General features: G+C 36.2%; 1 long non-coding RNA gene across 1 annotated transcript in view; it reads left to right on the top strand.

Annotated features, from left to right (window-relative positions):
- The window catches only part of LOC125613801, a 52001-nt gene that overhangs the window by 9143 nt on the left and 25066 nt on the right, over nucleotides 1–17792 (top strand). Inside the window, exon 2 of the long non-coding RNA XR_007344393.1 lies at nucleotides 14091–14136. This is a non-coding gene — a long non-coding RNA (uncharacterized LOC125613801). The remainder of the gene's footprint in view (nucleotides 1–14090; nucleotides 14137–17792) is intronic.

The raw sequence follows: 17792 nt of genomic DNA on the forward strand, positions 1-17792 counted from the left end.
GTTCTGGGAGCCAGAACTCGGCCGCCCCGCGCTCGGTGTTCGCTCCGATAAGATCAGGTTCTAAGAAGCACCCAGGCACTGAACCCTAGCAGTCTGTCTGCAAGCCGCAGGCGAATGGCAGCCTGAAATTACCTGTTCTATGGCTGAATGAGCTGCGGTCAGTCGAAAACAGGGATGGTGACGTCAGCTTTCCAACATGGTGGCTGCTGGCCTCCTCTGTGGTCTGACCGGTGTGGAGAACCGAGATGGACCGCTTCCTTCCCCCGTCTCGAACCCAGAATTCAGCCCTGAGTACGGTGCTTGCACGGCTGGCAGAAACTGCAGCGCTGTATCCCTGCGTCGCTATCTCCTCGTTTCCCAGTGCGCCCTGCAGACTCTAGCCCCGGGGCGATTTGCTGAATAAGCAGTGTTACCCTCCGTGCGACAAACCTCTCGCGTTTGAGTCCCCGTAGCCGATCCTCGTGCGATGGAAATCCTTCCTCCAGGTTCTGGAGCACCCCACTATTGCTGGAAATTCCTAACAAGATAGCCTTTAGCCGTCCTGACTTGTCATACTCCCACACAGTGAAGCAGCACACGGGGGCAATGCACTCCCCTCGCCGCCATCTTCCCTCTCCGCCCCTTTTTTTTTTAAAACCACTTCTTTATTGTACATTTTATGGTGTCCTTGAGACCATCTTTCATATACAAAATACTTTGGCTTTACAATTTAATATTCACAGTCATTTGCTATTTGCCAGTGGTGCCAATGCAATCCAATGGGGAAATGAAATGACACTGGATTGTATGGATTTCTATATGGGAAAGTAATTAACCTCAGTGGCTGTCTCACACTTAAATGCAAAGTTAATTAGAGATGGGTCACAAGCTAAACACAAAAAATTACAAAGCACTTAGAGGAAAATATTAGATTATCTTCATGATCTAGAGTAGAGAAAGATCTCCTCGAATATAGAAAATGGTAACCATAAGAAAATTGATTGATGAGACTTACTAAAAAATCAACATATGCTCATCAAGGAACGTTACAAAAATTAGTAGGTAAGCCATGGTTTGGGAGGAAATACTTGATATATATATATATATATATATATATATATATATACACATACACACACACACACACACATACATACATATATATATATACACATACATACATACTTGCAATATATATATATATATACTTGCAATATTGCAAGTATGTATGTATGTATATATATATGTATATATACATATATATATATATATGTATATCTGACAAAGGAGTTGATATCCTGGGTATTTTAGAAACTTCTACAACTTAATAACAATCTCATAGAAAAATGGACAAAATATTTGAATGGATACTTCACAAAGGAAAATATTCAATATAATTAGTCACCATAGGAATGAAAATTAAAACCATGAGATTCTACTAGGAATCTATTAGTATGGTAAAATAAAATGTTTGATAAAAACATTCATGAATATGTAGCATAAATAGTACTTTTATACATTTTTAGTGAGTACACAAAATGGTGCAACCACTTTAGGAAAAGTTGTTTTATAATGAGCTCTATATAGAACTGAATAAACTTGCACTCTTCCTATGACCCAATAACTCCATTCCTACATATTTTCCCAAGACTAATTAAAACATGCCATAAGACTTGTATGACAAATTCCTATCAGTTTTATTTGTAATAATCCAAACCTAGAAACAAACTAGGAATCTTTTTCACTAGAACTCGCATAAACTATTGTATAATTATTCAGCGAGCATAGAAAGAAACTTCTGAGACACATAACAACACGGTTGAATCTGAAAAGCATTCTGCTGACTGAAAGAAGTCTTACACAAATGTTTAAAATGCCATGTGATCCAATTTACATGAAGCTGTAGAAAGGCAGGCAAAACCCACAGTAGCAAAATTTAGAACAATAGTTGCCTCTGGATGTGTATGTGGAGGTAGTCTGAGAAGAGGCCTGAGGAGACGTTTTGTGATATTGGACATATTCTGAACCTTAGTAAGGTTTGTGGTTGCATAAGTGCTCTCTTTTCACTTAAAATATGTGTTTCGTTGTATATAAATTTTAACTCAAAATGTTAAATATTGAATTATAGTTAATGTAATTAGCATGTGCTGGGCATTTTTTGGGGAAATGCTCTGATTTTTGTCACTTGCTATGAAATGTATCAAAAAATAAGATGGAAGGTTGATTAATAGATAAAGATAAGGACAGATGTTTGATGGAACAAACATTAAATTTTAACTGTTGATTCTAGGTGAAGGGCTTAGGTATTTATTGTAATATTTTTCAACTTTTCTATAGACTTGAACATTTTCATAACCCTGAGAGGTGAATAGTTAGAGCTAAATTTATTAAAGTTACATATTTAAATACCTAGTTATTCTTTAACATGATAAATTCAGTTTTTTTTATTGGTTGTTCAAAACATTACAAAGCTCATAACATATCATCTTCCATACATTTGATTCAAGTGGGTTATGAACTCCCATTTTACCCCAAATACAAGTTGCAGAATCACATTGGAAGGGGGGAAAAAAAAAAAACAAGGGAGAGAATTAAACAACAGCAGATGGGGTAGTGAGGGAAGATGAGAGGGAAGGGGAGGGGGGATAGTAGGGGATAGGAAAGGTAGCAGAATACAACAGTCATTAATATGGTATTATGTAAAAATGTGGATGTGTAACTGATGTGATAAATTCAGTTTTACAATCTAATTTTATTGGTAAATGCACTAGATTTCAGTAATCTACTATAAAGAAGACTTTGATTATTATTTTAGTCAGAATGAGCTCAGTTATACAGCAGTAACAAATAACCCCCAAATTTCAGGTACTTAATTGTACCACAGATGCATTGCTCACTCTAGTCACAGCCTGATATAGGTCAGGTGATTTTCCTGGACATGTCTGCTTAAAAGGTGACTCAAGGATCTGGCTACTTCCTTTTGCAATTTTTTTGTAGTGTACCTTGCTTCCACTCACTCCTGCCCTTAGCCATCTTAGACCAAAGTGACACATTTCCACTGGCAAGAATCCAATTAAAAGATCCCAATCTAACTATTAATAGGGCTGGGAAATATAATTATGTTTTTCCTGAATGTGCAAGAATAAGAAACAATATAGTAAACACAACATGACTTCACTGTAATTATTATTTGAGCTTATTTGCAAATTTGTTAATTAAACTCATTTAAATATTTTAAATTGCATCTATAAATTAATATATTTTATTTCTTTTTAAGTACCTTAATTATTTAAGTTATTCTTATGAATTCAATAGCTTAAATTAATATGAATGGTGAATTTCAAGTGTTATTTAGTGTTTTAATACTGTTCAGAATAGTAAGTTTTCAATTTAAAATCATAAATCTATGAGTAAATAAAAAAAATCTTAACAAAATTTCCTCCAAAAGAAAGAAAAATTTGTAGGGAATGAAGAGAAAAATTGTGAGAATGTTAATTATTTGTTAAAATATTTCTTTTATACTTTTAAAGGTATGATTGAAGTTCTAAAAAGATAAAAAGTACAAGCCAACAACTCAATTACCTATAAAATTTTGAATCATAATTACAAGATAAGCTATTTCTTTAATATACCAAATCCTTTTCATTGTAGATTCCCAAAACACACCAAATATGCATAATTTAAGACAAAATATTAATATTATGACTCAGATTCTCTTAAGTATTTCTATATTTAATTCTAAATCTTCCCTGTTGTTGAAAGATGATACCAGCTAATGAAACAATTATGCTAAACCAAAATATTTGGGGTAACCTTTCAAATGTTCCTTGAGGTTACATTCTCGGCTGGCTAAGAGAGGCTTCTCTCTGGGATGCTCAGGAGATTCCTGCTTACAGCTCACAACTGCCAGACTAAGCCATGTTTTACGTGGCCCCTTCAGTACCGTGTCTCATTTCACAGCCTACATCTGCTGGACTCAGTTTTCATGTTACCTCTTCCTTGTGTCTCTTTGTGGGAGTTGCCCTGCCACTTGAATGGACTCAGCTAATGTCATTGTTCTCCTGTACATTCCATCTAAATTCTTCAATGACACACTTTGCAGATATTTAAGTGATATTCAGTTTAGTCATTCATGCGACCCGAGAGTATGCTGTATAATTAAGGCTGTTATCAGCATGAATTTTAGATCAAGACTACCTAGTTTCCAACCCCAGTTTGTTCATTTATTTTCTGTGCAACCCTCAGCAATTATTGGACCTATTTGTGTCTCAATATTCCCTACCTGTAAAACAGGGATAATAACGGTACACACTATACTGGATTGATAAGAGCAGTAAAGTCAGAAAATGAGAAAAATCAGTGAAGATGATTGAGAACTTGAACAACATTAGCAACCAACTTAACCAGATTGATATTTTTGTAACAGGTCACACCCAAAATGCAAAATACACTTTTTTTTTTTAAGCAGAGTAGTATGAGTTATAATGATTGTTGAGAGAAGAATATTGACACTTTCAATTATAGTTGTAGACTGCTAGTTTCTAATCCAGTGTTCTGAAGATCTTTTGAAGTGCTTAAACATTTAGACCTACGTTTTAAATTTTTTTTTTATATTGGGGATTGCATATGGGGCACTTCATCATTGAGATAACATTTCTAGCTCTTTTTATTTTTATTTTGAGACAGGATCTTTTTCTTTTTCTTCGGTGTCCTATACCCATACTAAAAGTTTCAGAGTTTACACAGAGTTAGTATGGCACTATTTAAGTAAAATATAGGCCCATTTCCCACTCCACAATTAATGTTTTAGTTGCCATATATACTATATATATTCAATGAAAGATCTATGCTAGGATTTTTGCTTTCGACAGCCACGTATATTTCATGCTTTATGTTTCTGTTTACCCAGGCTGTTACATTTCTGTTTCTTTTCCTTTATTTCTGAAGGCTAGGGTTTACTTTGGTATCAGTTCCCTTGAGTCCCAAGAACTTCCTTTTGTATTTCTGTTGCAGTCACTTGGCTGGTTACAAATTCTCTTGGTGTTCTCTCTTCACCTTGACCATCTTTATTTCACCTTCCTTCCTGAGAAGCATTTTCCTTGGACATAGATTGGGAGTTGAAAGTTCTTTTCTTTTAGCACTTTTGTGACATTATTCTGTTGAATTCTTGCTTTTCTGATGAGAATCACACACTTAAACTATTGTTTTTCTGTATAGGATGTGTCATTTTTTCTATAACTATCTTCATGTTTTCTTTATCTTCATTTTTAATTTTACAGCAGTTTGATCATGATTTGTCTGTGATTTTTCTTGACTTGTCCTAGTTTGGATCACAGAGCTGCTTAAATTTGTAAATTTATATTCTCTTTCAGCTAATTTGGGAAGTTTTCTGACATCTTCTTTCCAAATATTTTCTTTACATAATTTCTTTTTCTCCCTCTTCTGGGATTGTAATGACTCTTAAATTAGATGTTTTGATATTGCCTTACTTGTTTTTTTCTGGTTTCTCTGGCCATAAATATGGGTTTTTAATGAAAGTATTATACCAGTTCACTTGTAGAGTTAAGCAGTATTAAAGAAATACCAGGGCAACTCACCCCATGCAGTCACTTGTCTAAATTCCGATACCTTTAATCTGATTTCACTTATTTTTCAGAATTCTTGGGTAGTTTTGAGATGTTTTAGCCGCAACTTTTAGCATTAAGCAGCAGGTGAGATAGACTAAAATGAGCTCGTGTGTATATATTGAAACTGGCACTTCTCAAAGATTCAGATTTTCATCTCCTAAGCAAGTGTGGCTGCAAGTAAAAATATAAAGTCAAAAGTCAGCATCTTTTTAGAGCTTTTAGAAACTGAATTCCAGAAAGCGGAAGCAGATTGAAGATGTTTTAGCTCATGCAGTCACGTGATGTAATGGAAACACCCATGCCCACATGCTTCAGAGTGGGATCTATGGCCCCACTATTTATTAGGGTTTAATTAATGAATTTCTTGTGTGTGTCAGTTTTTCTCCCCCAAATGAATGAACTTAATAATAAGGCATTTCTTCCCTGGCCCCACCTTTACACTTGGAAGTGAGAGAAGTCTTTTGGCAGCGAAGGTGGGCATGGAGTCACACAATTTTATATATGTTGAACTCAGCTAGAAAGAGTTGATGCTTCCAGGCCAGTAGGTCTTAATACCATCACTGAGCTTAACCACCAGGAGGAAACCGTGTGTCTTTAGTCAGCTTCAGGGGTGGTTGGTCTATAGGAAGAGCATGCTCTGGACACACTGGCAAATTCCCAGGCAGGCGGGCTGCTGAGAGTTTCACTGCCTTTTCTGAAATTGTCCTTCTCATTTTCTACGGTTATGTTGTCAGTTTGATTAAGCTTCCTGGGACTTAACAGGGAGATGCTGACAAAATACGGATTTGTGAGTTTCTAAGGCAGGCAAACAATCAGCCTTGGAAGATACTGAATTTTTGTAGAAATTCATTGCAGCCAGTCCTCTTGGCCAGTTTACACAGGTATGGTATGGGATTTACTATACGTGCTCCCATGCATTTTCATTTATTTATTTTACTTGAATAGTGCATGTTTGAAATGTATTAGAAAAATTTAAACGACCACTGGAAACCTCACTGTTTGCTAGATTTTGGAATTTAGAATGAGGTTATGTTTTAAAGAGTGGATCATTTCAAAGAAAAAAGCATTAAATAATAGAACCAGTGGTGTGTGGATGTGAAAAAAATAATGAAGCTTCATGCACACTGAGTTAGGTCACAGCTGACACTGAAATGCTAATAAAATATGGAGAAAAACAAGTCAGATGCAAAAATGTATGTGTGTGTGTATATATATATATACACACACACATACATATATATGATTTATATATATTTATGATTTATATATTTATACGTATATACATATAAATATATAATAATATAATTTATATATAATTAAATTATATGATTATATTATAATTTATATAATATATAATCATATAATTTCCCAGTCTTCTCTTTATATAAAGTGTAAAAATGAAATAATTAACTTATCATGGGGGATCGGGATTGTGGTTACTATTGGGGAGAATGAATAGAAGATCCCACACGTAGACTTCTGCTACTGAAAACATTGTCTGATGTTAAATTTTGGCACTAGTTACACAGATGTTCTTACCTTGTGAAAATTTACTGATGTATTTGTTTATTGCTGTGGTTTGGATGTCATTTGAATATGTCCCCAAGAGTGAGTGCATGTGGTGGAAGCTTGGCCCCTGGTATAATGACAGTGAGAGATGGAAAGCTTTCAAAGGTGGGGATCCATGGAGGGTCATTAGGTCATTAGAGATGCCAGTGGATTAATGCTGGTCTCACAGAGTGAGTGAGTTCTCCTTAGAGAGTGTTGTTGGAAAGTGAGGCCACCCCATGTACTTGATTTGTTCTGTACACAGCTGGTTTCCTTTGGGTTTCTCTATCATGTTTTGACCCAGCCAAGGAAGCCCTCACCAGAGGCCAGACAGATGAAGCCATCAAATCTTGGGTTTTAAACCTCCTGAACTGTGACTTTAATAAACCCCCACCCCCCCTTTTTTTTTGGTACCAGGGTTTGAACCCAGGGGTGCTTAAAGACTGAGCCACATTCCCAGCCCTTAAATTTTTTTTTTTTTTTTTAAATTTTGAGACAGGTTTTCTTGCTAAGTTGCTTAGGCCTCCCTAAGTTGTTGAAGCTGGCTTTGAACTCATGATCCTCCTGTCTCAGCCTTCTGAGCTGCTGAGATTACAGGTGAGTGCCACAGTGCCTGGCAACCTCTTATCTTTGTAAAGTATCCAGCCTCAAATATTTTGTTATAGAAACTTAAAATGAACTAATACACATGATTTTGTTCACTTATCAGCATATGTACTAGGACAACCTAGAAATAAAATTTTTCTATCTTGTCAACAATTTCAATGAATTGGAGCATGCTTTTTGTCAAGGTTTTATAAAAGAGAGAGTTCTTTTCACTTTGATGGTGTGAATAAATAAATGAAAATATTTACCTGTACTTCCATCTCTCTTCCATACTTTCAGTATGTGGGTTGGATATATTTAGAAGCCAGTATTTTCTCTTTGTGGTAATTGGGAATTACAGAAAGTGTGTTGTCAATAAAACCTTTAAAATCATGGCCCAATCTCTTTTTTTTTTCTGTGAGAATTCTCTTAAACTGTTAGAAGTTCTGATAATTATTTTTGTTTTATTTTATTTTTTTATTGGTTGTTCAAAACATTACAAAGCTCATGATATATCATCTTTCATACATTTGACTTAATTGGGTTATGAACTCCCATTTTTACCCCAAATACGAATTGCAGAATCACATCGGTTACACATTCACATTTTTACATAATGGCATATTAGTGACTGTTGTATTCTGCTACCTTTCCTATCCCCTACTATCCCCCCTCCCCTCCCCTCCCATCTTCCCTCTCTACCTCATCTGCTGTTGTTCAATTCTCTCCCTTGTTCCCCCCCCTTTCCCCTCACAACCTCTTATATGTAATTTTGTGTAACATTGAGGGTCTCCTACCATTTCCATATGCTTTCCCTTCTCTCTCCCTTTCTCTCTCCCAACTCATCTTTGTTTAATGTTAATCTTTTCCTCATGCTCTTCCTCCCTGTTCTGTTCTTAGTTGCTCTCTTTATATCAAAGAAGACATTTGGCATTTGTTTTTTAAGGATTGGCTAGCTTCGCTTAGCATAATCTGCTCTAATGCCATCCATTTCCCTGCAAATTCTACGATTTTGTCATTTTTTTAGTGCTGCGTAATACTCCATTGTGTATAGATTCCACATTTTTTTTTATCCATTCATGTATTGAAGGGCATCTAGGTTGGTTCCACAGTCTAGCTATTGTGAATTGTGCCGCTATGATCATTGATGTGGCAGTATCCCTATAGTACGCTCTTTTAAGATCCTCAGGGAATAGTCCGAGAAGGGCGATAGCTGGGTCAAATGGTGGATCCATTCCCAGCTTTCCCAGGAATCTCCATACTGCTTTCCAAATTGATGGCCCAATCTCTTATACCAGGAATGAGAAAGAATAGGATAGTCTAAGGGCATCCTCTTGAAAGGACTAATATAATACCAATTGCAACATTCCTCAATTATGGCTGGCATTTTTAGATAGCCTGAAAAGAGATGAAATAAACTGATCATCCATTTCTCAAGCGAATCTAGAAATCTTGACTATAATGATAATATCCGAGAGCATTCACTGTTTTAATCATAGAGAATTTTTGTAAATCAATAACAAAAGAAGATGCACATCTCCATAGAACATTGAAAAATTATATGAGAGAGTATTTAAAAATACCCAATTAGTATTTGACAACATGGGAGGTCACACTAGTCGTTAGAGTAGTATATTAACATAAGGAGATTAGTTCAACTAAAAATTAAAAGTATTTATAATAATCTGGCTTGGTAAAGTATGAAATTGGACTCTATAATGCTGGTTTTTTTTTTAAGGAGTTATAATAAATAGCACCTATCTTCTCAAGCAGGTTCAGAACAAATTGAAAAATAAAAGTAAATGATGTGAAGATTAAAATGTCACTTCTGTTTCTAAAAATTTTAAGTTAGAGGATGTATCATAGTAGAGGAAACAAAATGGTCTTCCTAATTCTAAACCTCAGAACTAAGCAGACTTCGACTAGAGACTGATCACCTTGACAAATGAAGTACTTGACCAGGGTATGCGAACCGTACCATGGAGAAGCAAGGGGAAAATGCATGCTTCTCTATGAACAGGCTGACTTCCAAGATGAAAAAGGTAGAGTAAATATGAGCATGCATGTTTGATTCTTCTCAAGTTTATCAGTCAGATAATGTACTCCATTTCCTTCTGCCTGCCCTGGATAGAGTACAACAGAGGAGAGAGAAGCCAAAAATGTTATACTAATTGAGTTCCTTCAAACTGGAGGAAAATATCAGGGGAGAGAAAGAAATATTCTAACTCAAACAATTGGCTTGCATGTAAATTTACATAGATCATTATGAAAGTTAGTTGGCTAATATGCATATGGAATTTAAATGCAAATATCTTTTGCTACCCCTAGGTCTCATTCGAGGAAGTTGTTGTAAGTAGGAAAAGGGCAAGAGTGCACAAAATGTTAATTGCAGTATTATTTGTCATCGTAATAAATTAGAAACAATATCCATCAGTGTGTTAGCTTGTATTCTGTCACCATGACAAAAAAAAACCTGAAATAAACAACTTTTTTTTTATTAGTTGCTCAAGACAATACAATGATCTTGACATATCATACATTTGATTCAAATAGGGTATGAATTCTCATTTTTCCACGTGTACAGATTGCAGGATCACATTGGTTATACATCCATGTGTATATATACAGCAATCCTAGTGTCAGTAGTATTCTGCTGCCCTCCCTATCCCCCCTCCCCTCCCCTCCCATCACTATTCTCTACCCATTCTACTATGACACTTATCTCTCTCTCTTTTTTTTCTTCCCTTCCCCCTCACACCATTGTACATGTATTTTGTGGACCCATGAGGGTCTCCTTCTGTCTTCTGTGCAATTCCCCTTCTCCCTCCCTTTCCCTCCCACCTCTTTTCCTTGTTTCATGGTAATCTTCTTCTCATGTTCTTCCTTCCTATTCTGTTTTGAGTCACCTCCCTTATATCAGAGAAGACATTTGGCATTTGTTTTTTAGGGATTGGCTAACTTCACTTAGCATAATCTGCTCTAGTGCCATCCATTTCGCTGCAAATGCCATGATTTTTTTATTTTTTAGTGCTGAGTAATATTCCATTGTATATAAATGCCACATTTTTTTTTATCCATTCATCTGTTGAAGGGCATCTGGGTTGGTTCCACAGTCTAGCTATTGTGAATTGTGCTGCTATAAACATTGATATAGCTGTGTCCCTGTAGTATGCTCTTTTTAGGTCTTTTGGGTATAGTCCAAGAAGGGGAATAGCTGGGTCAAATGGTGGTTCCATTCCCAGCTTTCCAAGGAATCTCCATACTGCTTTCCAAATTGGCTGCACCAATTTGCAGTCCCACCAGCAATGTACAAGTGTACCTTTTTCCCCACATCCTCACCAGCACTTGGTTATTGTTTGACTTCATAATGGCTGCCTTTCTTACTGGAGTGAGATGGTATCTTAGAGTGGTTTTAATTTGCATTTCTCTGATAGCTAGAGATGGTGAGCATTTTTTCATGTACTTGTTGATTGATTGTATGTCCTCCTCTGTGAAGTGTCTGTTTAGATCTTTGGCCCATTTGTTGATTGGGTTATTTGTTTTCTTATTGTTTAATTTTTTGAGTTCTCTGTATACTCTGGATATTAGGGCTCTATCTGAAGTGTGAGGGGTAAATATTTGTTCCCAGGATGTAGGCTCCCTATTTACCTCACTTATTATTTCTCTTGCTGAGAAAAAACTTTTTAGTTTGAATACGTCCCATTTGTTGATTCTTGGTTTTAACTCTTGTGGTATAGGTGTCCTATTAAGGAATTTGGAGCCCGACCCCATGAGATGGAGATTAGGGCCAACTTTTTCTTCTATTAGATGCAGAGTCTCTGATTTGATATCAAGCTCCTTGATCCATTTTGAGTTAACTTTTGTGCATGGTGAGAGAAAGGGATTCAGTTTCATTTTGTTGCATATGGATTTCCAGTTTTCCCAGCACCATTTGTTGAAGATGCTATCCTTCCTCCATTGCATGCTTTTAGCACCTTTGTCTAATATAAGGTAGTTGTAATTTTGTGGATTGGTCTCTGTGTCCTCTATTCTGTACCATTGGTCTACCTGCCTGTTTTGGTACCAGTACCATGCTGGTTTTGTTACTATTGCTCTGTAGTATAGTTTGAAATCTGGTAAACAACTTTAAAGGAGAAAATATTTGTTTTGGCTCAGGGTTTAAGAGGTGTCAGTCCATGATCCACTGGCTCTCCATTGTTTCTGTGCTTGTGATGAGGCAGAGCATCATGGGGGGGAGAGTGTGGTAGAGGAAAGCTTTTCACCTCAGGGCAGCCAGGAAGAGGGTCAAGGAAGGGGCTGGAGAGAAGATATACCCCTCCAGGGTACACCCCCAGAGACCTACTTCTCCAACTAGGACTACCTCCTAAAGCTTCCACAACCTCCAATAATGACATCAAGGTATGAATGAATCCCTCAATGGATTAACCCATCAATGAGGTCAGGACCCTCATGATCCAATCACTTCCCCTAATCCCCCCCTCTGAACATTGCTGCACTGTGACCAAGTCTCCAACACATGAGCCTGTGGAGAACATTCCATATCCACACCATAACAATCAGTAGAAGAGAGCAAATAAATCCATACTCATACACAATATGTTGTTCCATGATAATGAAAAAATGTTTATATTGTTGAGTGCCAAAAGCATATTATAAATGTAGCACATGTTGCATAGTCTAGTTTTCCAGAAGTATGCATATTTACATCACGTTTTGTCCAAAATTGTTCTTCAAAGTAGAGGAATGATTATGTTGGAATAGTGAGATTTTTGAGAACTTTGTATGCTTTTATATTGCTTAATTTTACTTTACACAATGAGCATGTATAATTTGAATAATGAGAACATAACTACAGCCATTTAATTTTAGGAGATAAAAACATAAAATAAATCCTTAAATATCAATTAACATAAAACCTAACTTCTGCATCTCCCCCTGTGCATGTCTGCTGTACAGCTGTTCGCTGTGATCGTTGTCACTATTTTTACTTGTATCTAATTGTTTATTTAATCATTCATATTAATGATCATCAAACTTATATTTAAAACTTGTTTTCTTGGACTGGAGATATAGCTCATTGATGGAGCACTTGCATAGCATGCATGAGGCCCTGGGTTTAATCCCCAGCACTGCAAAATAAATACATAGGCTGGCATAGTGGTGCATGCCTGTAGTCCCTGTAACTTGGGAGGCTGCAACAGGACAGGATAATTCCAATTTCAAAGCCAGCCCTCACCAACTAGTGAGGCCCTGAGCAACTTAGTGAGACTCTGTCTCAAAATAAAAAGGGCTGGGCATGTGGCTCAGTGGTTAAACCCTCCTCGATGAACTTTACCTGATAATAATAAAGTACCTGATAATAATGAAGTAATAAATGTATAACATACAAATATTTTCCTTTTGATAATAAAAAATAAATGCCAGCAGAATATTTCACTCTGTTACTTTTATATTCAAAGACAGAATTCAGTAGACAAATGGCACATTGTGAATCAGAAAATCTTTGTGGTAAGTCCTCAGAATCCCCTAGCCATGGTTGAAATACCGGTTCCATGATTTTCTGATTTAGTTTTGATCTGGTTACTCAATTGAGTCTCAATTTCTTAAGTTGAAAATTGAAAGCCCAATGCCTATCTTTCATATCGTTTGTCAGAATAAAATGAAATGAAATGAAAAAGACAAAGACCTTTGCTCTAATGCCTGGTACTCTTGTTTCTTTCCCAGACCCTCCTGACAGCAAAGGCATGTTTAAGAGTTCACCAGCCAGTCATTGTGAAAAGGAGAGCACATCCAGACACGATCCACCAGTGAATCTGGCTAATCAATTAAATGTAATCACCAAGATCCGTTAAGTGATGAAGCATTGTAGACAGCTGCTTGTATGTTGTGTGAGGTGCAAAAGTAGGGAGGGATGTCACCTCCCAAGACTAATCCTATGAATAGGCCAAGGTCACTGGAATTCCATCATTTTCAGGCTTGAGCATTTGTAGCATTTATGAGTCTCACTGGGCCAGGGGAACATGATTAGCCAATATCACTTGGGGATGTACAGATAAAGGTGAACCCCTGAGAGACAGGAACTTCAGACAGTTCAGGGGACCTGTGACAGTGGGAATAACACAAAGAAAATGTCCGATGTCTTCAAAATCACATTTCAGTTGTTAGCCTGGACTTAGCATTCTAAATGAATTTCATCCATTTAAATCAATAACTTGAAATTGTTGCCATGTAAGTGATCTCAAGCCAATGGGTTTGAACCTGTTTCGAAAAATAACAACAACAAAACAATTCTCTACCAGTTTCCCTTGTCTTATGTAGCGAATTCTCTCTCACATCTGCTTTTTTTCCTAGGTGACCTGATGGGAGGTGGAGAAAGGGGACTGTCATCAAAGAAAAGGTAAATGAGTGTGCTACTTAAGGTAGATGCACGGCCTGCAGAAACACAGTCAGGTTCATGCTTGGATGTGTGTTATTAGAAAATGAATCAAACTTGCTGGGAGATTTCTGTTTTACCTAGGAAACATGTATGGTCTCCTATAGATACTATTTTAGATTTCTGTTTTACCTAGGAAACATGTATGGTCTCCTATAGATACTATTTTAGATTTACTTTTTATCTCCTAAGAATTTACTTTTTTAATATTTAAGAATTTTTGACTTCCTTAAAACCTGGTCTTCATTTTATGTGGGAAAAAAAACAAGGAGTAAGTTAATTTCATTTTATAAAAAAGAAGAAATTTTTACAGAAATGCTGAGCTAGGTTCTCTTGCAACAGTCCTCAGGATGAGAGCGACTAAAAATTCTGAGAGTCAAGAAAGAGATAGACCTAGTATTTCACAGCCCTCACGGTGATTGTGAAAAAGCTAAGCTGAACAGTTTGACAGTTTTTCAGAGATGAAGGTATGAAAAGTAGAATTTCAGGGCCTAGCAAGGATGAGATGAAACACACCAATAACACCCAACAGATTCAGTGGGAGATAAGCCAGAAGAAGAGATCCAAGCTAAATTACCAAGAAGCAAAAGAGTAGAAAGTTTAAACAAGGGCAGGAGAGACTCAGGATACACAGTTAGAATAGCAAAAGGAACAGAGAGAATAGATTAGGAACAATCACCCACATGGTAATGGTCAGAATCTCCCCAAGCCAAAGGGACACATCAGGCGACAGATTAAAGAATAACAGTGAAACTCATGCAAAATAAAACACAAAACATATTTATGGTAAGACCTTTGGAAATGAAAGCAAAAAATGTGTTCCAAATAGAAGAAAAGGGTAGATTTTCTTCAGAAGCAAGACTGACTTCTGATTTCTGCTGACTTCTCTATGGAAAAAAAAATTATGAAATCATGTCTTTAAGTTAATGAAAGAATATAGATACTAACCTTGATTAGTAACTCAAATGAAATTTCCTTCACATATTTGATGAAATAAGGGAATTTTCAAGTGCAACCCCTGAGAAGATATGTTACCAGAAGACTTGACAGAAATGAAAGCACCAAAGGGTTTCCTTAAGCAGAAGGAAAATTATCCCATATAGAATCTCAAAATTGCAGAAAAGAAAGATTACTGATGAGGTTAAACATGTGGGTCAACAAAAACAAATATTGAGTAATATAACAGTAAAAACATTACAAATATAGCTTAAGCTTTTTTGTAGGATTAAAATTCATGACAATAATTATTCATAAAGTAATGGGAAGTAGAGTTGAAGATTTCTGAAGTTTCGGTTTTTCTTGGAAATTGGAAAGTATACATGATATAAGACTTTAGTAGGTCAAAAATACATTATCTCATTATCTGCAGTTACCATTAAAATTATAAATAATGATGATTTTAGGTAAACAAAATCTAATGGATAGATGGAATCATACAATAATTTTCTATTTTTTTATCATGAGTGTAAGGAAGAGAAAGAGTTAGAAATGTCTATGCTATGTTCTCAAATTGAGAGCTAACTGGTGAGTCAAAACTTTTGGGGACCAAACTCAGGTTGACATCTGGATTTTGCTGGCTCTTATTTGTTTAGCTGGAGCAGTTTACCAACCATTCTGAGTTTCAATTTCCTCTTTATACATTAAAAACAACAGCATTACCTAGAGAATTATTGCAAAAACCAGCAACAATGTATGTAAACCACTTAGCATCAACCTAGGCACATTGTCAACTGCCAATCAACTGAGCCAAAACTGTTGTTGATTACTGAGCACCAGAAAAATCTTCTGGTCAGAAAAGCTAAATTCATCAGATTTAATATATAGTGAAGGATAAGGCCTTGAAAGTGTTTTGAAAAATGAAGGCATGGTGTTTATAGGGTTTTAGGGCCTTGGGGGTAGATGTGTGACTTTGAGGTCCTTGCAAGACAGGAACTGGTTAGGGCTGAGCAAAATTTATGACATAGTTGTTTGAGATGGGTGTTAATAGTTACATGGGGATGTTTGAAAAAATTATTGGTATGTAATAATCCCATAACAGTGGGATTCATTGTGATATATTTGTACATGCAGATAACATAATTTGATCAACTTTATTCCCCAGCACACTCCCTCCCACGCCTGATCCCCTTCCTCTATTGAATGCCTTTCCTCTAGGGGACTCCCTTTGGTGACTGCTCAGTTCTAGTGTTGTTTACATGGAAGTATGGAATTATGATGGTTTCAGTTGTCACTTCTCTCTCTCTCTCTCTCTCTCTCTCTCTCTCGGTACAAAACGTCACTTATTATCATCTAGGTCTCACTTTTAATATGTGAAGTGAGCACAGCTATAGAAGAAGTCTCTGTAGGAAGTGGAAGGGTGCTCAATGAGAATAGTGCTCTGTGATTGGACTATCTGTTCTGACGGCACTTTGCCTTTGATATCTTTTCCATTCACTAAACTCACTATCATTGTTCATTTCTGTTCTTGGAACTTTTCCATGAAAGGAAATGATGAGAAGAACCTTTGGAAACCCCCGAACAAGTCTTAGTGCAGACATTACCATCTTGTGCTATTGAAATGTGGAGCCCACTTTGATTCCTAAATTTACTGGGTAAAAGTAACAATCTTTCAATTAGATCAAATTGCATTTAGCAGCCTAAGAGCTTAAGCCAGTTCTTGTTCTTCTCCCAATGCCATTAGTGAAACTTGCAGAGAGGTATCCTTTATCATTTTGATGTCATTCTCTAGGAAAAAAAAAAGTCCTGGCCTACTAAAACCCAAAAACTATTATGTGATTTTTAGGAGTTCTTTATCTTACTCTAGGACTTAAAAATCATTTAGACACTTGATCCTACAGCAAACACATTAAGAATGAGAAAAGGGTGAGACTCTCATGGGCTTGTGAAAGGGTTATTGATTAATTCTAAAGTGTTTCAAATATAAACTCTGGAAAGATGCAAAAGGCTTTTACTTGCTCATGTTTTGATTTAAATTTATTTTGGGGTCAGGTGCAAATGAGAGGGTTTAGATAACCATGAATCCAGGTAATTCCTAAAAAAAAAAAAAATGGTATCAGAGGATGTCCCAAAGAAGACTATCTTAGAAACAGTCTTGTAACACCTACTGATGGCCAAATATTCTCAGGGTTAATGAGAGAGTAATATGAGGGTCTGATGGACTGATTAATACGGTACTGATAAAAATATCTCGGGGATAGATAAATTATGTTTACTAGTAGGCAAATAGATGCAGAAAATAAATGAAAATCTTATTATTTTTCCCATTGTTGATCTCCTGGAAGATGGATGATAGTGGTTGGGTTTATTTTTGCTTTGTTAATAAACTCTAACTAACTGTCATGAAAAGTATGAATCATTAAATTGCTTAGACTGCAGCACTATAGTGATTGGGTATTATTCTATCAATTACAACCTGAAATAAACAAATTCAATGAACTGATTAAACTTGGTGTTGTGTCTGGGCCTAATTAGATCCAAGAAACACCAAAGGGGCTTTCAAACCCTTGAACTGATGTCTACCTGATCATTAGTGAACAGCATGAGTTTGGCATTTTAAGCCTGGTATTTAAATTCTGGCGCCGATATTTGCTACTTGTTTTGCTCTCGTTAAATTACCTAAT

This window comes from Marmota marmota, unplaced genomic scaffold (genome assembly GCF_001458135.2).
Source record: "Marmota marmota marmota unplaced genomic scaffold, marMar, whole genome shotgun sequence".
NCBI classification, from domain to species: domain Eukaryota; kingdom Metazoa; phylum Chordata; class Mammalia; order Rodentia; family Sciuridae; genus Marmota; species Marmota marmota.